Source organism: Bos indicus, chromosome 4, assembly GCF_029378745.1.
Source record: "Bos indicus isolate NIAB-ARS_2022 breed Sahiwal x Tharparkar chromosome 4, NIAB-ARS_B.indTharparkar_mat_pri_1.0, whole genome shotgun sequence".
Taxonomy (NCBI): Eukaryota; Metazoa; Chordata; class Mammalia; order Artiodactyla; family Bovidae; genus Bos; species Bos indicus.
This window is the reverse complement of record NC_091763.1, coordinates 60,177,365-60,199,321: the sequence shown is the minus strand read 5'-3', so window position 1 is coordinate 60,199,321 and position 21,957 is coordinate 60,177,365.

Genomic DNA, 21,957 nt, shown 5'->3' with positions numbered 1-21,957 from the left:
TATTAATACAATAACATTTATTATAAAATACAGCAATTACTCACTTCTAAGCATGTGAATTTATTTCCCTAGTGAATCTAATATTGAGGGCACGAGCCAGGAAGATAAAGAGCAAGTAGGATCCTTCTTCATATATTTGCCCAAAGGCAAAAATCTTAAATAGCATTTTGATTCCATGAGCAAAAGGTTTTAGATGAACCTAGAGAAGGTAGGCCCTCTTTTCTGGAAAATCCACTACGGATTTTAAGATAAGTTCAAAGTAGGTTATGTAAATAACATAATTATGTTATCTTGAGCACTCATAATTGAGGTGAGATCTTCAATTTGCATATGCACTTATGAAAATAGGAAAGTTTTATGATATTTGAGGGAAATGATCTGTGGTTTATTCCAAAGAGACTAATTATAAAGGGAAAACATTTTAGCATTCTAGGCAGTGGGTTGTGGGTATATTACTTCTAAGTAAAGTAAAAAATAACTTATTTTTGCTATTGATATTCTTTGTCTGAAATTTCTAATCCTGAAAAGCAAGGATTAAGCAATGAAAGGTCTTTTGTTTGTGTTCAGTTCCACAACTAAAGGAAACAACACATTTTATTGTCCCCATTTTAAATATGAAACAGAGACTCAAAGAGATTATGTGACTTGCCAAGTTCATACAACTACAAAGTGACAGATGAGAATTGAAAGCAAATGTCCCAGTCCAGAGCCAAGATCACTCTGCTATAGTAGACATCCAATAAGATTTGCTTTAGAAACCACTACTGTGGTTAAATCTTACAAGTATCTTACAAGTATCACCAGGGTAAGATGATAGATGGATTAAAGTGAAGGAGGAGGCACTCTAAGTGTAGGCTATTTAAGTATATTATGAAGCTATTTCAAAGTTTATAAATACAGATGTACATCATGATAGTCATTTCACAGTATTTCATCTTACACAGTAGTCCATCTTATGAATTGTTGGATGTTTAGTCTTTACATTTTCTCTATTACATATGGCAATTCAATGAACATCTTTGAACATACAGCTCCAAACACATATCTATTATTTCTTTAATAAATTCCCAGGAGTGAAATTGTAGGGTCAAAAATGGGTATGTTATATTTGTTGCCGCATTATCACCAAATTGCCCTCTGGAAATGCTGTACCAAAGCAATAAACTCCTAACTGAGATTTCTGCTTCTAGTCTCTTTCCAGTCCATACTGCACATTCTAAGGCTAATGCCCCCAATAAGCTACTTTATTCAAGTCTAAAACTTTCAGATTACCTATTATCCACAAATAATTCTAAACTCTAACACTAATGCTTTCTGCTATCAGCCTGTCAGCCTCTTACAGTTTTCTCTCTCCTACTTTTCTATACAATTACCAGGATTTAGTCAAATAGTTCACCAAACAAGCACATACTGGAAAAGATAGGTTTATGTTCCTTTAATATCAGTTGCATAAACACTTTCAATCTATTGATCTCTTCACTCGTCTTGGCCTATTTTATTCCTTCCTCTGAGAAAGAAATGTTGACCCTTCTTCATTCCATATTTTAGTTTTAAGGTTAAACATTTTAATTTAAACATAGAGAAACTTAAAATCATGTAAGTTAAACCCGGGAGACCACAGAGGAGGCTCTTGCAACAGTCCAGGAGCTGACTGAAAACATCTTTGACTGCAATCCATCTCCCTCTCTACCACTAGGTCTCCATTTCCAAGAAGTGTATCTGATCGTGTCACTTGTTTTAAGCCTCCAATAGTTCATCATTGCTTGCAAACAATAATGTGAAGTATGAGCTATACACAGCCCTTACTGGCCAGGATGGAGGAATACATGTGTCTGGAAATGCCACACCCATTTCCTCCCACAGGCATTAGGAGTTTTAACACATCCTTGCCTCTGTTTCTGTCCTATTTTGTGCACAGAAAGCAGAGACACAATTGAAAGGCAAACTATTAGTGAGGGACATATTTGGAAATATGCATTATAGGTGTTATAAAGGATTATCATTCTTCATATACAATGAACCCAAACACATCATTAAAACACTAAAACTCCAGAAAGCAAATGAGCAAGGATATTAACAGATAATTTATAAAAGGGAAAATGCAGGTGGCTAATGGAACATTAATGGAATTTAAATAAAATCTCTAAGAATTCAAATAGCTTTGAGTAATTGTTTTCTTCATCAAACTCACAAATGTATTTTTTTTTAAGATTTTCATTATAGTGGTCCAGAGTTTTGTGAGATAGACACACCTATATATTCCTTGAAGAGGTAGAAATTGCTTCAGTCTTTCTGGAGACTCACTGACCCTGAAGTTTCACTTACTCCTGGTGATGTATACTTAAGAAAATGATAAGAGATAGAGACAAACACAATTGGCATGAACATGTTTATCCCAGTTTATCTTATAGCTACAACAATCAAAAGTTGCATGAAACTCAAATGGTCAACAGCAGGGCAATGCTTAAATAAGTTAGTTTATCCATACAATGGAGTATAAATGTTCATTAAAATGACATGTATATATGAAGAATTTTTAATGATGTTGGAAATTATATCATGTGGTACAAAGAAAACATATCATTTTGCAAAAATGAAAAAGAGATAGACATTTGTGCATTATATTTCAACTATATAAATGCATATCCAAAAATATATCAATGCTATCTGAGAGTGAATTGTGTGTGTTTGTTTTACTTCTTTTGTTTGTAATTTAAACACTGGACATATATTTCCTTTAAAAATTTGCAAAAATTAAAAAAAAAAACTATGCCTTGTATTCTTTAATGTTAATGTCACTCCTATGTCTGTCGCTCCTTTGGCACTTGGCAGATAAGGTAAAGAACTCTTCTCTCCATGAAGATCATAAATTCCTCAAGAGTTTACACCTCTTCTTTTGCAATGCTGAGTGCTTAGAAAAACTCAAAACCATTTGTGAGATGACTAAATGCAAGGATGATTGAATGGCTGTCTGCCTTCAACATCTCAGAGTCACGTTGAGTCATTTTGCTCTCTGAATGCATAGAGTAACTATTGATTTGAAGATCCAAATGGGTTCTGTTTTAAGGGGTCATCCATCCTGTGTAATGCTCACACATCCCACAAGTCATTTCTTTATGTTTATGTATTTGGTGATATCTTTAGGTAATGCATGAAACTCAACTTTTCTACCTGGATATTGCCTTAATGACTGATGGAATGCAAAGGTTCTAGTTTGTCAAAGGTTTGGGGTGCCTACTTTTTTTGTAAACATTCCTAAAAGCTACTGCTATAAACACATTTCCATAAATCCAGTAAATAAAGCATGTACTACTACTTTTACTCAGACAGTTCTCTTACGACTATCTGGGCCATATGGTTAGAGACCTTATTTAGAATATTTAAGTCTAAGTATCCAAATTTAGTAGGAAGATTATGATGTTTCCTAAATCCCTTTCCTTCTTGCATTAAAAAAAAGAGAAGAACTCATACCTAAGGCCTCCATTCATTTATTCTCAGCTACCAGCAGAATTATCTAAATTACTGCTAGGGATTATTCGACAATGACATGAATCTTGTTATCAAAATTTTTAGTGAATAAAGTAAGACCATTTTTCTTTAAATGAGAATGGCTAAGATTCTAGTTTTATCCCAAGTCATTAATACCTTCTTTGTTTCTCCATCTCTTTTGCAAATGTTGGGAATGCAGACGCTGTATCTTTGTTGGGTCTTCATTCTGCCTCTACCACTCACTAACTCTGTGGTCTGGTGTAATTGCTTCACTCTCTTGGATTCTTCATCTCTAAAATGGGATAGTATTTGTCTCACAGTGTTGTTAGGAGTATTAAATAAAGTAATATATTTTAATTATGCATGTGTTTACACTCAGTCTTATCTGACACTTTGTGAATCTAGCCTGCCAGGTTCCTCTGTCCATGGAATTTTCAAGGTAAGTATACTGGAGCAGGTTACCATTTCCTTCTCCAGGGGATCTTCCCAACCCAGGGATCGAACCCATGTCTCTTGTGTTGCCTGCATTGGCAGGCAGGTTCTTTACCAGCTAAGCCACCAGGGAAATTATAGTTTCCTTTAAGATGTCAGCTATTATTGAGTTGTATAGGCTAGTACAGAAAGAAATGAAAAACTACTGTGACTGAGCAAGGGCTCGTGCACCCACGGCACAGAAAACCAAACTCTGACAGCAGATGTTTGCAGCAAAGTCAGGGTTCATTGTAGAGTACCAAGCAAGGGAGCCCGAGAGGAGCCTCAGATCCACTCCAGCTTGGTCTTTGAGTTAGTTGCTTTTTAGAGGGGAAGAACAAAAAGATTGGGGTTAATCAGTCTTGTGCCGTTTCCTAGTTGTAGTTTTGCTCAGGTCATCTTTAGTTTAGGAGTCTCTGGTCTGATAGTCCATGACTGCGGGATCTGTTAATTCATTTTGTCTAGGAGAAGCAACCTGAGTCCCCATACATTAGTAGTGTTACTGACAACAGCAATATTAGTCATCTGACTCTGGATGTTTAGCATCCAGTTAGCACAATATTGAGGTCAGAGGAAATAAGAAAGGGAATAAAATTTTGGATAGAAAAGTTAATCATAAACTCAGCAGGGAAACTCAGTTTTAGGGGCATTCAGCTTCAATACTGTGATTAAAGGAAGACGTCTCCCAACCACACCATCTATTATAAATATTGCTCTTTGGTCAGTTGATTCTTTCTGTATTTTTGAGCATACTGAAAAAGAATCTGCCTGCTAATGCAGGAGAAAACAAGAGGCAGAGGTTTGATCCCTGGGTCAGGAAGATCCCCTGCAGTAGGAAATGACAACCCACTCAAGTATTTTTGCCTGAAAAGTTCCATGGACAGAGGAGCCTGGTGGGCGACAGTCCACAGGTCTCAAAGAGTCAGACATGACTGAGCACACATGCGCACAAACACTCACACTAAAAAAGAAGCATTCTTGTGTGTTCAAAAACGTTATGTCCCACGTGTGTTTTGGAGTAGTCAGAAAGTGATTTCTCTGTTCCCCTTCACAGCAACATTTCTTTTGAATGCCAACTCCTTCACCATCTCTTCTCCCTCTACAATCCACGCCAATCTGACTTCTGTTCCCGCCACCCCATCAAAACTGCTTTTGACAAGGCGGCCAACCACCTGGGATTTATCAGTGCAGAAGGACATCTCCTATCCTCCTTGACTTGCCCTGCCAGCAGCATTCCACACAGCGAGCTGTTTCCCTCTTCTGAAATACTCCCCTTTTGTTTCCCTTCAAGTCACACTCCCCATCCCCGACCCCACATTACTGGCTTCCCTTTCTTGGACTCCTTTGCTCTTTTTCCCGCTTCTATCTGACCTCTAAATGATTGGTTGCCTCAGAACTTGACCTGGGTCCCGTTCCATTCCTTCCAAAATAATCTGTTCCTGTCCCATAGCCTGAAATACCATTAGTTGTGATTACCTCCCAAATTAAATCTCTGAGCCAGACATTTCTCGTGAAGTGTGAGTTCATAAATCCGCCTACCTTGCTGACTGTTCCACTTGAAAACACTCAGTGCCTAACCCCCACCCCCAACATACACAAACACACTCCATGCCCCACCCTCTTCCCAATTTCGGTAGGCAGCACTACTATCCACCCAAAATGTGTCTCATAACAGTCCACTTCCACAATTACCTCTTAAAAATAGAAATGAGGCAATGGCACTTCTCAATTTAAAACCCTTGAGTGGGAACTCATGGCCAATGAAATTAAGTAAAACAAAATCCCCTCCATTACCCCTATCAGGGTCTGCCTATCTGACCTCAGTTCATGTCCCTCTTCTCATCTGCAGGTGCCTCTCACCCTCTGTTCGACACACACTGACCTTTTTCTCTTCTTTAAACAGAGCAAGCCTGTGCCTTCCTCAGGGCCTTGGTATGTGTTCTTCTCTCTGCCTGGAAGGCATTCACCTGATTCTCTAAATGCAAGCTCCTTATACATCAGACCTTGGCCTTAGTTTCCCCCTCAGTTAGTCCTGCCTTCAGAGAAGGCAATGGCACCCCACTCCAGTACTCTTGCCTGGAAAACCCGATGGGCGGAGGAACCTGGTGGGCTGCAGCGAAGAGTCGGACACGACTGAAGCGACTTAGCAGCAGTAGCAGCAGCAGTCCTGCCTTAATCACCAATCAGAACAGACCCTGCCACACTGCGTGTATTCATTGTATTTAGTGACAGCCTTTCTTGCTGTTGTTTAGTCACAAAGTTGTGTCCAACTCCTTGCAACCCCAAGGACTGTAGCCCCTCAGGTTTCTCTGTCTCTGGGATTTCCCAGGCAAAAATACTGGAGTGGGTTGCCATTTTCTTCTCTAGGGGATCTTCCCGACTCAGGGATCAAACCCACATCTCCTGCACTGGCAAATGGGTTCCTTTTCACTGAGCCACCAGGGAAGCCCTGGTCACAGCTCTATTTGGCCCTTATCTTATTAAATAAGTTTGGGAGCTACTTGAGGGTAGTGCCATGTCACTGTTCATTACCTGTTCAATGTCACATCCTGGGAGTCTGATGGAGGGCTTGGCACAGAGTCCACTCTCAGTATACTGAATTGATCAAATGCTTATATGTCATTGTGTTCTAGGAATGGAGTTGGTATGAAGGAGACAGAGGCCCTGCCCTGCTTGAGAAGCACTATCATAATGATCACACAATGTGTAATGGAAACTCATGGCTGAAGAAACTTCATAAGAAGTTATATCAGAATTCAGATGAGCATAAATATACTAGGGGAAAAGAGGTGTGGGCCACGTGAATAGCATGAGCGAAGGCCTGGAGCTGTGAAAATGCAGGTCATGTTTAGATTATCGGCTCAAACAAGTTTTCTGAAGAAAGTAAAATTAATGCAGCTCTTTAGAACTTGGGAGAAGAAAAGTCAGGACCTAAATAAAATCAGATGGAAAAAGCTTTATATGTAAGCAAAGAAAACGCAATTTTACAACTATGACTCATTTAAGCTACTGGTAACTAAAAGCACATATAGTATCAAAGACCGCCTTGGTTTTGCAGGTGTGAATAAACTTAAAAAAAATGGAGGTAGGAATAGTTTGAAATAGCTCAAGATGCAACTAAAGAAAGCTGAGTGAGTTCAGTGCCTTTTGTCCAATAATGGGAATGAACATGGTGATGGCGACAACCATGTGGCAGAATAATTTCATTTCACCTGGGATAGGTAGTAGGAATAGAAAAAAATAATCCTGGGCTTCCAGGAGACCACAGTCTAATAAAAGGCCAAAGTATGTGAATAATTGCCAATCTAGGATTTCAAGAAAATAACATTCTATATAACCTCAATAAATGTTCTAGCTAGTTGTCCAACACAATGCAGAATAATTTTTCCAAAAATTTTACTGGAAGTTTGTGCTAAGCCCATTTTCTCATAGGATGTTTAATTTAGTCTGCACATGAGGACAGTTCTGATGGTGAATTATACAGAAAAAACAAACACTGGTCATGGAAACTAGCTAGAAAATGCCAATGAATTCCTTTGCATTTATGTATGAGAGACATCTCTTTTTTAAGAATAAAACATTTTATATTTAAAGATAATATATGTTCATTTTAGAAAACACTAAAAATTTAAATGAAAATAAATACATGCCTACTACACATACATTTTAATAGACATTTTTAAAACTAAACCTAAGCTCACCTCATAACATGTTTGCATTTGTCTTTTCTGACTTGAAGGTTATATATTTGAGCATTTCATGTTGTTTTATCAGTTGTTTTGAGGCCTTCCCAGGTGGCGCAGTAATTAAAGAACCTGCCTGCCAGTGCAGGAGACTCAAGAGGTGCTGGTTCAATCCCTGGGTCGGGAAGCTCCCCTGGAGGAGGGCATGGCAATCCACTCCAATATTCTTGCCTGGAAAATTCCATGAACAGGGGATCCTGGCGGACTATAGTCCGTGGAATTTCAGAGTCAGACACATCTGTGCGCACGCGCGCGCACACACACACACACACACACACACACACACATCTGTTGTCCTTACACTTTTAAAATGACATTAAAAACTGTAATCTTTTTATATCAGATTAAGAATGGAAAGCAATCTTCTGAGTCCTCATATGAAATGTAGAATTTAAAAACCTGTTACCACCCTAATTCTTGAATTTTGTAACATAATTTTAAGTTTTAGGAACTAAATGATTTTGAGAATTAAATGATTCTTTTGTCATATATATCTTGTTTTTCAAAAAAAATTTTAGACTTGTCTCTCTGGTATTGTAACTAAATTCTCAATAGTTATTTGTACTAAGTGGTTCCTGTTGTTATCAGCTGACCTTTTTCACACTGTAATATCTAGTCATAGATTAGCGTCACAGAGGCCAACCTAACTTTTATCCTTTGCACATAATCCACTTTTTGGCTTTGGCATATATATATATATATATATATATTCTTTCTTGTAGTTCTTACATATCAAGTATTTGTCAGGATGTACCTAAATTGTCTAAGAATGTGATGAAGCCTACTGAGTCAAATTCTCCCGTATTTTTGGTCTGGGAAAGTGTTACATATTTATGTCTGACTCATGCTCTTGTTCCATCTTTGTGTTTCCTTCCTCAGGTCCACCACAGAATTGCTCAGCTGAATCTCTGTTCTCTGTCATAGATACTTATCCTCTTTCTTGTCATTTTTTTCTTTATTCTCTTTGTCTGTTTTCCTGAAGAGTTTCTTAATCTTGCCTTCTCTACACTGATTTGATTTTCTGACCGTTTTGGTTTTTTCTCAGTAAGTGCTCTGGTTTGGGGTTCTGCTATTATTATATTTTTAGTTTTCCTGAATGCCTTTCTTATCTTACCCAGTTCCCTTTTCATCTCAGACTCTCCTATTTTTTTAATCTGCTTCTTTTCCATGAAAGTTATATCTTCTTTCATTCTGTTGAGGTTGACAGTTTTTAAACAATTTCTTTTGGTTTCTGAAATAAAGCCATTTCAGACACGTGTTTTTCCTCTGGAGTTTTTAGCATCATGTCTGACATTTTTTATTCATTGCTAATACTTTCATTCCATGGGCATATTTTGCTACTGTTTTTGCTTTGCTTGCATATCTGTTAGGTGGTTAGAATAGGAAAAAGGAGTCCAAAATGGCAGTGGCTAAAAGACAAAGAAAGGGAAAAGCCCACAAAAAGGGAACAAAGGAAAAATCCACGGACCTGAGTAAGAACCTCAGGTGAAACAAACACGCCTCCTTCCTGGCTAGCTCTACTTTACATAGGGCAGGCTCAGGAGAGAGGAGAAAAGTGTATAAAAAGAGGGAGCCAAGACAGGTTGAGGCCTCTCCTTTGGGGCTGGCCCACCCTCACATGTCAAGGGTGCACTGTCCATTGTTTACCAAATAAAACCCTGAGCTCTAACCAACCTGCAACACTGGTCGGCCATTTCAAGTCTTTGTTGTGGCGAGACAGAACCGAGGCAATTACACACTCTCTCGACATATCCATTCCAGAGGAAGATATATCTGTATACTGCCTCCTGAGTTCCACCACGCAGGATATGAGCACTGCAAGAAAAAAGCAAGCTCTTCTTAAGTTTCAGTTCAGTTTAGTCACTCAGTCGTGTCCGACTCTTTGTGACCCCATGAATTGCAGCATGCCAGGCCTCCCTGTGCATCACCAACTCCCAGAGTTCACCCAAATTCATCTGCATCGAGTCAGTGATGCCATTCAACCATCTCATCCTCTGTCGTCCCCTTCTCCTCCTGCCCCCAATCCCTCCCAGCATCAGGGTCTTTTCAAATGAGTCAACTCTTCGCATGAGGTGGCCGAAGTATTGGCGTTTCAGCCTCAGCATCAGTCCTTCCAATGAACACCCAGGACTGGTCTCCTTTACAATGGACTGATTGGATCTCCTTGTAGTCCAAGGGACTCTCAAGAGTCTTCTCCAACACCACAGTTCAAAAGCATCAATTCTTCAGTGCTCAGCCTTCTTCACAGTCCAACTCTCACATCCATACATGACCACTGGAAAAAACATAGCCTTGACTAAATGGACCTTTGTTGGCAAAGTAATGTCTCTGCTTTTGAATATGCTATCTAGGTTGCTCATAACTTTCCTTCCAAGGAGTAAGTGTCTTTTAATTTCATGGCTGCAGTCACAATCTGCAGTGATTTTGGAGCCCAAAAAAATAAATTCTGACACTGTTTCCACTGTTTCCCCGTCTATTTCCCATGAAGTGATGGGACCAGATGCCATGATCTTCGTTTTCTTTTTTCTTTTTTTTTTAATTTGATTTTATTTTTAAACTTTACATAATTGTATTAGTTTTGCCAAATATCAAAATGAATCCGCCACAGGTATACATGTGTTCCCCATCCTGAACCCTCCTGAATGTTGAGCTTTAAGCCAACTTTTTCACTCTCCACTTTCACCTTCATCAAGAGCCTCTTTAGTTCTTCACTTTCTGCCATAAGGGTGGTGTCATCTGCATATCTGAGGTTATTGATATTTCTCCCGGCAATCTTGATTCCAGCTTGTGCTTCTTCCAGCCCAGCATTTCTCATGATGTACTCTGCATATAAGTTAAATAAACAGGGTGACAATATACAGCCTTGACTCCTTTTCCTATTTGGAACCAGTCTGTTGTTCCACGTCCAGTTCTAACTGTTGCTTCCTGACCTGCATACACATTTCTCAGGAGGCAGGTCAGGTGGTCTGGTATTCCCATCTCTTTCAGAATTTTCCACAGTTTGTTGTGGTCCACACAGTCAAAGGCTTTGGCGTAGTCAATAAAGCAGAAGTAGTGCTTTTCTGGAACTCTCTTGCTTTTTCGATGATCCAGCGGATGTTGGCAATTTGATCTCTGGTTCCTCTGCCTTTTCTAAAACCAGCTTGAACATCTGGAAGTTCACAGTTCACGTATTGCTGAAGCCTGGCTTGGAGAATTTTGAGCACTTTACTAGCGTGTGAGATAAGTGCAACTGTGCAGTACTTTGAGCATTCTTTGGCATTGCGTTTCTTTGGGATTGGAAAGAAAACTGACATTTTCCAGTCCTGTGGCCACTGCTGAGTTTTCCAAATTTGCTGGCATATTGAGTGCAGCACCTTTACAGCATCATCTTTCAGGATTTGAAACAGCTCAACTGGAATTCCATCACCTCCACTAGCTTCAAATTGACATTCATTGAATGAGCCACTGAGTATAGCTTTCAATTCAATTCCATCAGCTTTAGTGCTGGAGAGAATTCTTTACAAACTCCAATAATATATTGGTAGGAAATCTTAGTTTTTGATGTGGCTGAATGTTTCCCCTTCTTTTGACATCTTCATCTGGATTTTATTTTTGGAATTTAAGAGCCTCTTAGGGCCAATAACCTGCTGTCTTTTTTTCTCCTCTATGAAAGTAATTTCCTGCAGACCCATTTCTCCAAGGTTCTGAACTTCTATTGACTGATAAGAGCTTCTACTATTGATGTACAGGTCAGAGTTTCACCTTGCAATAGAGAGAAAATCTCCCTATTTTCATCAACAGTTCTTCAACCATCCTTTTCCTTCATACTGTGACAAGCTAAAGGTTAATAATGAAATATAAAGCATCCTTCTCCTGAAGCACTTTGCTTAGTATTCAGAGACGGCAGATCCCCAGGGTAAGGATGAGAATGGTCCCCAGGCAGTAGAAGCAGTTTATTCGTGTTCACTGAGGAGCTCTTTTTGGTTTTGGATTTTTAGGGAGCCTGACCTTCCAAAAACTGAAGTTCCATGCTATGATAGAAATCACCAAGTGAAACGTTTTACTAGTCTAGTAAACTGAATCTATGTAAGTGCCTTTTGTATGAAGCATGTCTGTGATTCTCTGCATTCTGATGCTTTGACATCTAGCCTTGCTGACCTTGGAGGGACTAACCTTACCAGGGCTAGCCAATTCCTAGAGACAGTGAACAAATGACCAGTAAGCACACCTTTCAAATGCAAACCAATCTATCCAGAGCCCTTAACCTCAATCACAGCCTTTATCCAGCGTTTACATTCTGGGCCATCATCTACTTGCCCCAAGCACCACAGGTTCAGGTACTGAACAACTAGGGACAGACTCTGTGCCCGGAGCCCATTGAAATGATCCAAATTAGCCAATTTTAAGTTTGCTTATTGTGCCAGACCCATTCCTTCCTGCAGAAGTCACAATAAAGGCTCTTGTTCACAACTTTCCCTCTTCCTCTGCCTCCTGACCAACCCAATGCTTCCCTAGAGAGCCCTCCCCACCATATTGTGGTGTTTTCCCACTTCTTGGCATCTGTAAATATAATAAACTATCTTTTCAGTGGCGGTTGTCTCTGACCTGGAGGCCTCCCCATGCTCATAAAGGATAATAAAATCTTTGTTTTGGCAACATGGTACAGCTTACTGGATCTTAGTTCTTCAGCCAGGGATTGAACCCGGACCCTCATTAGTGAGAGCGCAGAGTCCTAACTGTACCACTGTACCACTAGGGAATTCTCCAAACCCATGTTTTAAAGCACCTTTGAATGGCAGAATTAAAACTAGTTTAGCCTCCTCCTTCATGTTTACCCTCAAAGCTGATGAAGCAAAAGAATGTTAGACATAGGAGTCGTAGGAGCTGCTGCTGCTGCTGCAAGTTGCTTCAGTCATGTCCGACTCTGTGCAACCCCATAGATGGCAGCCCACCAGGCTCCCCTGTCCCTGGGATTCTCCAGGCAAGAACACTGGAGTGGGTTGCCATCTCCTTCCCCAATGCATGAAAGTGAAAAGTGAAAGTGAAGCTGCTCAGCTGTGTCCGACTCCTAGCGACCCTATGGACTGCAGCCTACCAGGCTCCTCCGTCCATGGGATTTTCCAGGCAAGAGTACTGGAGTGGGTTGCCATTGCCTTCTCGAGTCATAGGAGCTAAGACAGGGAGAAAAGAGAAAAAGAAGACCCCAGAGCTACTTTGAACTCCACGTGGACAGAAATCTCCCATCGGTACTCATGATTTTGATGCCTCTTCCTAAAATAAGTAGGTTCTAGAGTCATCATCAGGATGTTAGTGAGTATTCTCCCCCTTGTCTGGAGAGCAGGAAGCAGGTGGTGGTGTAAGTGTGCCGAGGGCAATGCCCACATTTGCAGGTGGAGAGGTGTGTGCCAAGCGCACTGCCATGCAGGGCTGGTCTCCCTGTGGGTTTCACCTCACTTTGTTTCCCCACACTTGATTTTGTTCACCACTTTTCAGTCTCTAACCTTCCTATTCTGACATTAAACACAGTATTTCTTTTGTTCCCATTTAATTCTTTATTTTTTTTTTTACAAATTGAATTTTCCCAAGTGCTTAAATTAATGCATGGCTTTAAGAAGTAATTATTTTTCCCTTCCTTGCAGTGTCAGCGGTGCTGACAGGGAACCCAGCTCAGCTCTGGCAAATGAGCAGACTTGTTAGCACTGGCTTCGGCTTGGCAGGGAGAGGACGTGGGGCTGATTCCTTGAAGGTCACTAATAAACAAAGTTCCTTTTTAATTCCTTTGCTGTTAAATGAAGCTCCTGCTTTTGTTACTCTAAGCTCTTGGTGAATTTCATGATAAAATTCTCCATAAAATTCTTCATCAATTATTAAAGAATTCCATGCCTAAGTTCTCTTCAAAAACTAAATGCAAATGTGATTAGAAACTGATTGAGACCCTCTTGATTTTTTAAAATTGGTTACATACAAACATTTAAACAATGAATATTAATTGAGTGTTTACTCTATGGCTGGGCACTGTTCTTAGTAATAGGTATGCATCAGTGAACAAAATAAAATTCCTTCTATCATCATTTAAATTTAAGATCATTTCACCATAGTGTTGGCTAACAGTGCATAGAAGAAATGTTGCCAAAAATATAGAGATAAAAATCTATAAATCCAACCTTTTCTACCTAAATTGATCTGAAAAGATTGGTATATTCCAACACTTTGGCTTCCCAGATGGGGTAAGGCAGAAGAACACTTGTCCAAGTTATGGCTGGAACAGACTCAGATCCCTGGGTCAGGGTGGAAGGGATGGGTTTTTTAAATTCCCAAATGTTGGCTAGATTCTGCTAAATCTAGTATCAGTCCCATGAATAGTAAACTCCACTAATGAATTAGTCCAGCTGCCATACATAGTCTGGTAGTAGGTAGGCTGTCTGTCTGAGAGTTCATTGTTCTCTGAGTCCCAATGGGCATTTCAGTGGAAAACTGGGGGAGGCCAAGTAAGAAACTATGAGTTAAAATGCCACTTGAAACCAGCAATGGTGGATTTGGGGAGTTAGATTTTCAAAAGCCTGTTTTTGTTTTTGTTTCCTGCAAACAGGTGATAGTCCTTTCAACTTAGAAACCCCCTAGTCTAAAGCTACATGAGAGATGCAGACATAGAGAACAGACTTGTGGAGACCGTGGGATAAGAGAAGGTGGGATGAATTCAGAGAACAGCAGTGACATAGACTCACTGTCCTGTGTAAAGTGTCTATCCAGTGGGAAGCTGTTATATAACACAGGGAGGTCAGTTTGGTGCTCTGTGATGACCTGGAGGGGTGGGGTGGGAGTGGGGGTGGGAAGGAGGCTCAAGAGGAGGGAAATATATATGTGTATTTACCGCTGATTCATGTTGTCGTATAGCAGAAATCAACACAACATTGTAAAGCAATTATCTTCTCAGTTCAGTCGCTCAGTCGTGCCCAACTCTTTGTGACCCCATGGACTGCAGCATGCCAGGCTTCCCCGTCCATCATCAACTCCCAGAATTTACTCAAACTCATGTCAATTGAGTCAGTGATGCCATCCAACCATCTCATCCTCTGTTGTCCCCTTCTCCTCCCACCTTCAATCTTTCCCAGCATCAGAGTCTTTTCCACTGAGTCAGTTCTTCACATCAGGTGGCCAAAGTATTGGAGTTTCAGCTTCAGCATCAGCCCTTCCAATGCATATTCAGGACTGATTTACTTTAGGACGGACTGGTTGGGTCTTCTTGCAGTCCAAGGGACTGTCAAGAGTCTTCTCCAACACTATAGCTCAAAAGCATCAATTCTTAGCTTTATTTATAGTCCAACTCTCACATCCATTCATGACTACTGGAAAAACCATAGCTTTGAGTAGATGGACCTTTGTCAGCAAAGTAATGTCTCTGCTTTTAATATGCTGTCTAGGGTGGTCATAACTTTTCTTCCAAGAAGCAAGCATCTTTTAATTTCATGGCTGCAGTCTCCATCTGCAGTGATTTTAGAGCCCCTAAAAATAAAGTCTCTCACTGTTTCCATTGCTTCCCCATCTATTGCCATGAAGTGAAGGGAGTAGATGCCATGATTTCAGTTTTCTGAATGTTAAGTTTTAAGCCACCTTTTTCACGCTCCTTTTTCACTTTCATCAAGAGGCTCTTTAGTTCTTCTTCACTTTCTGCCATAAGGGTGGTGTTGTCTGCATATCTGAGGTTATTTATATTTCTCCCAGCGAACTTGATTCCAGCTTGTGCTTTATCCAGCTCAGCATTTCTCATGATGTACTCTGCATATAAGTTAAATAAGCAGGGTGACAAAATACAGTCTTAATTTGGAACCAGTCTGTTGTTTCATGTCCAGTTCTAACTGTTGCTTCTTGACCTGCATACAGATTTCTCAGGAGGCAGGCCAGGTGGTCTGGTATTCCCATCTCTTTATCTTCTTCTAATTAGAAATAAATTAAAAAATAAAGCTACATGATGAAATATCTAGTTTTATCTCTTATCTAAGGCAGTAAAGATTTTTTTAATAGTCAGAAACTCTTCTTGTTATGTATTTGTGTTCGAAGGATTAGGGAGAACCGTGTTTCCTCCAGTAGGGTGTTAATGGCACTTTTTAAAATCAGCAGCTGGTCCAAAGTGACTGGAAAGATGGTCTCTCTCAGTGGAAGTGTTAGCCTTGTCTAGCCGCAGGAGCTAAGTTAAGGATGAGGGCAGTGCAGAAACGCCACACTTGAAGCATGGCAGAGATTTGTATCATGCCAGGCACAGAGCTGATGCCTTTTTGGATGAATAAATGGTGACCTGTTCTAGAGAATACATAAAATGTCTCTCAGAACCCTCCCAGAAATATTTGGGGGTGAAGGTCCTTTATTGGAAGCAGGTCTTGTGTGAGCTAGTAAGGCCTCCTCTGTGAATGATATCAGCACCTGAATGTGATCTTTTTTATGCCAAAAATCTTGTGAGGATGCCTCTGTGAATTCATATGGTCTAGATCCCTAGGTTTCAACACTTGCTTTAGTAGAAACACTGATAAATTTCTTCTCGAAGCAGAAACTCTGTATTTAAAACAAGTAGAAGCAGAGATGCTCAGGTGGAGGACCTGAAGCATATCTTCCCTGGCTCTCTCCCAGCAGCAGCCTCCATGGGGCACAGTCTGAAAATACTGGTCTGGAGACACATTTTGGGCACATTATCTAGATCCCATGAATAGGTTCAACTATATTTTAATCTTTGTCCTTACCCTTCCTGATTCAAGAGGTGAGATTTCAGTTATTTGAATTCATCCTCAAGATTCACTGATTACTAATCAAAATCTGGGAGATTACCCAACCTGTATTCTTAGCTTCATGAAAACAAAAAGAAAAATACTATCAGGTTGAGGCTTTGGAGGTGAAATACTGTGCAAATACCATCTAGTAGTCGGCTGTTTGACACCAACTTCACTTTGAGGCTTCTAATTTTTGAGGCAAATGTATGGAGGATCAAAGTTCTGCTTGAGGAAAAAAAAAATCTCACTTATGTAAGACCCCATCATTAAAATTCACACCATGGTGCATGAGCCTTAGGGGATGGATTAGACGTTAGGATGAGGTTTCATTTGAGCATTTTCTTTTCCTTTTGTCCTGAACTTTTAATTCACCAACAATTTCATTGATAGAGCTTTGTTTAATAAATAGTTTGAGATTTCTGATGGAGTGCAAGATCATGCTGATTGCTTCCTTTTTCTTTTGCAAAGTGTTTTTGAAATAATAATTCACATACATTACCCATTTAAAGGATGACATTTGATGGCTTTTAGTATATTCACAGAGTTGTGCAACCATTATAATAGTCAATTTTAGAACATTTTTCATCACTTCAAAAGGAAATCCCTTATCTTTTTAGTTATCACCCCTATATTCTCCACAGACCTAAACAACCACTAATCAACTCTCTTGTCTCTAGAAGATACTTCATATAAATGGAATCATATGATATGTGGTCTTTTTTGAGTAGCTTCTTTTACTTAGCACAGTGTTTTCAAGGTTCATCCATGATATAGCATGAAATCAGTACTTAATTCCTTTCTATGGCTTAATAATATCCCATTGTATGGATAACCACGTTTTGTTTACCCATTCATCAGCTGATGGATATTTGGGTTATTTCTACATTTTGGTTATTATTAATAATGCTGTTATTAATATTTGTGTATAAATTTTTGTGTGGGCATATGTTTTCATTTCTCTTGAGTACATTTCTGGAGTGGAATTACTGAGTCAAATATTAATTCTATGTTTATCTGTCTGGCATACTGCTGAAAACAGTTTTCCAAAATAGCTGTACCATTTTACTTTCCCAGTGGCAGTGTATGAAGGTCACATTTTCTCCATATCCTCACCAACGCTTATTATTATCTAACTTTTGGGTTACTGGCATATCTCCTTTCATTGTGCTTCATGGATAGTGCATTTTCACAAATTGAAGGCTTGGGCAACTCTGAGTTATCAGATGATGGTTAGCAATGAAGCATTTTTAAATTAAAATATGTACTTTTTTAAGATATAATGCTAATAACACTTAATAGACTACAGTGTAGTATAAACATAACTTTTATATGTACTGGGAAATTTTTTAAAAAATTGTGTGACTCCCTTTATTGAGATAATCACTTTATCTCAGTGGTTTGGAATCAAACCCTCAAAATCTCCAAGATATGCCTGTATCGCTATTCTAGTGAGTGTGAAGTGGTATCTCATTGTGGAGCTTTGTTTTTTTTTTGGCTGTGCTGGGTCTTTATTGCTGTACGGGAGCTTTCTCCAGTTGTGTAGAACGGGGACTACTCTCTTCAAGTAGAAAGTAATGCACAGGCTGCTCTTGTCGCAGAGCACAGGCTCCAGGGTGTGCGGGCTCAGTAGTTGTGGTGCACGGGCTTAGTCACCCCACAGCATGTGGAATATTCCCAGCCAGGGATTGAATGGGTGTCCACTGCACTGAGGCATGGATTCTTAACCGCTGGACCACCAGGGAAGCACCTCTTTGTGGTTTTGATTTGCATTTTTCTAATAACTAGTAGCAGAGACTACTATTGTTTTTCTAATAACAAAAGCAGAGACATTACTTTGCCAACAAAGGTCCGTCTAGTCAAGGCTATGATTTTTCCTGTGGTCATGTATGGATGTGAGAGTTGGACTGTGTAGAAGGCTGAGCACCGAAGAATTGATGTTTTTGAACTGTGGTGTTGGAGAAGACTCTTGAAAGTCCCTTGGACTGCAAGGAGATCCAACCAGTCCATTCTGAAGGAGATCAGCCCTGGGATTTCTTTGGAAGGAATGATGCTAAAGCTTAAACTCCCGTACTTTGGCCACCTCATGTGAAGAGTTGACTCACTGGAAAAGACCCTGATGCTGGGAGGGATTGGGGGCAGGAGGAGAAGGGGACGACAGAGGATGAGATGGCTGGATGGTATCACTGACTCGATGGACGTGAGTCTGAGTGAACTCCGGGAGTTGGTGATGGACAGGGAGGCCTGGCGTGCTGCAATTCATGGGGTCGCAAAGAGTCGGACACGACTGAGCGACTGAACTGAACTGAATAACTAGTATATGCAGAGTACATCATGAGCAACACTGAACTGGAGGAAGCACAAGCTGGAATCAAGATTGCCAGGAGAAATATCAATAACTTCATATGCAGATGATACCATCCTTATGGCAGAAAGTGAAGAAGAACTAGTTTCTTGATGAAAGTGAAAGAGGAGAGTGAAAAAGTTGGCTTAAAGCTCAACATTCAGAAAACTAAGATCATGGCATCTGGTTCCATCACTTCATGGCAAATAGATGGGGAAACAGTGGCTGACTTTATTTTTCTTGGCTCCAAAATCACTGCAGATGGTGATTGCAGCCATGAAATTAAAAGACACTTACTCCTTGGAAGGAAAGTTATGACCAACCTAGACAGCATATTAAAAAGCAGAGACATTACTTTGCCAACAAAGGTTCATCTAGTCAAAGCTGTGGTTTTTCCTCTAGTCATGTATGGATGTGAGAGTTGGACTATCAAGAAAGCTGAGGGCTGAAGAATTGATGCTTTTGAACTGTGGTGTTGGAGAAGACTCTTGAGAGTCCCTTGGACTGCAAGGAGATCCAGCCAGTCAATCCTCAAGGAAATCAGTCCTGAATATTCATTGGAAGGACTGATGCTGAAGCTGAAGCTCCAATACTTTGGCCACCTGACGCAAAGAACTGACTCTTTAGAAGGACCCTGATGCTGGGAAAGATTGAAGATGAGAGGATAAGGGGATGACAGAGGATGAGATGGTTGGATGGCATCACCAACTCGATGGACATGAGTTTGAATAAACTCCAGGAGTTGGTGATGGACAGGGAAGTGTGGCGTGCTGCAGTCCATGGGTCACAAAGAGTCAAACATGACTGAATAACTGAACTGAAGGGTTCTTTATATATTTGAGATTCAAGGCCCTTATCAGATATATGATTTGGAAATATTTCCTCCCATTCTGTACGTTGTCTTTTCACTTTCTTAATAGTATCTTTTGAAAGTACCTAAGTTTTTAATTTCAAAGAAGTCCTGTTTATCTATCTTTTCTTCTTATCTTGCTTATGCTTTGGGGTCATATCTAAGGATCCTTTTTCCAACCAAAGGCCACAAATTTACAGATTTCCTCTTATGCTTTCTTGTATAAGTTTTATAGTTTTGGCTCTTACATTTAATCCTGTGGCCCATTTAGAGTTAATATTTGTATATGGTTCTTGTTTTTGTTATTTCTTTCTTCTTTCACTTTTACATCTTCAGAGATACAAAAATCTAATTTAAGGCAAATTGGCTCAATAGTATGTGGAAATATTCATAAACTGGTTATTAGTGTGTTGAAGGGGAAATTTTAGGCAATGGGGTTAGTTGGTTTTGAATTTGTATTTGTATTATGTGATCTACACATCTAAAATTTCCTGGATAAAATTGTGGCCAAACGATATTTAGAATTTCATCTTTACTTCCTCCTTGCAAATGAACACTTCTTCCATTTTACTTATGAATATTCATAACTTGTTTCCATTCTTGCTATACAAGCCATTTCAAATTGTGCTGCTTACATAACCCAGCTTTTGTTTTCATTAAAAAAAAAAAAAATCTGCTTTCTCTATAGGCATACTGTCTCTCTCTCACACACACAAACACACACACACACACAAACACTGCTCCCTCTTCCCAATATGTTCATGTTTTTGCTGGCACAGATGTCCCAGTAATTCCCCTCTTCTGTCACTCACCTTTCAAGTTATATACACATCTGAGGTTTCTCCATTATTTTCACAGGCACAGTTCAGCATGGGAGCAATCTGGATGATAAGAAAAAAAATCACAAGGGAAAGGAAGGGGAAGATAACACACTAGCGTGTTTAGTCGTTCCTTTGTGTTTTAGTATAGATCCTATGCAGGATTTAGCCATGGAGTAAGCATAATGTATAATTATCACATTGGGATGCTAAACACAGACGCTGCATTCACTCTGTGCATAGAGTAAAATCTGGTTCATGGAAAAATGCAGGTTTTGCATTTTTCCAACAAAATAAGTGAGTGGGGGTGGAAGGAGACTGGCATTCTGATGATTATTTCAGAATACTAATGCCTACCAGAGGCGGTGGCAGTGCTGGCAGATCTCCACTGCATTATGTTGACAGAAAAATGAGGGTGCTCCTTCCCTCTTTAGATGTCTCTTATGGCAGTAGCCCAACAGGTACTTTTGACCAGCCAGCAAGTAAGTCCTTTATACCTCTATGGAAAGAAACATTATCCAAATGGTCAGGGACAACCCAGCCAGGAAAACTGAAGCAATACTCATGCAGTAATTGGAGGACAATTGAGCATCAGATTGTGTGATCCTGAATACGAGGGCTGAAGGAGTACGGAGGAGGGAGGTCGATGAGCCTTGGAAATGGGGGTGGTGGGGTGTCAAGAAGCTTTCACAGAGAATGTAGGCTTGGATTAGACTGTGAAGAATGAAAACAATTTTTTTAAAGTAAAAGGGAAAAAAAGAGAGGGTGCGCCATACTCAGTAAAAGGACAGAAACTCAGCCTTGCAATGGACCAGGCTCAAAGCAGAGCCTTGTTGTGGTCTCACTTGATGCTGTACTAAGTCACTTCAGCCATGTCCAACTCTTTGTGACCCCATGGACTGTAGCCTGCCAGGCTCCTCTGTCCATGAGGACTCTCCAGGCAAGAATACTGGAGTGGGTTGCCATGCCCTCCCCCAGGGGATCTTCCTGACCCAGGGATTGAACCCCTGTCTCTTAACATCTCCTGCATTACCAGGCAGGTTCTTTACCACTAGTGCTACCTGGGGAAGTAGTTGTAAGTCCCCATTTGAGGAGTTTAATAACTTGATTCCTGGTCATGCTGCTTCTAAGCAGCCACACAGTGTTTGGATCAAAAGTCCTCAGTCTTCCCAGCAGGGCACCCTGTAACTGCTGTCCTGCAAGTACAGAGACTGGAGTTTTGATCAGTGGTCTCTGCATCAGTTCTAATTCCTCCCTACTGTTCTGTCTCTGACCTACCGGCAACACAGATATTGAGAATCACTGTTTCAGGTTTTGAGTTCTCAATCTGTGGATCCTCAGAATTATCTTAGTAGCTAAAAAAAAAAAAAGCAACCTGTTTCAAAACCCCACTCCATACCTAATGAAACCAACTACCCAGAGATGAGATGCTTGGGTCATTTCCAATTGTCCTCCAGCACCTCACATAGAACCCTGGATAAAGCAGGCATCAATAAACATCTAT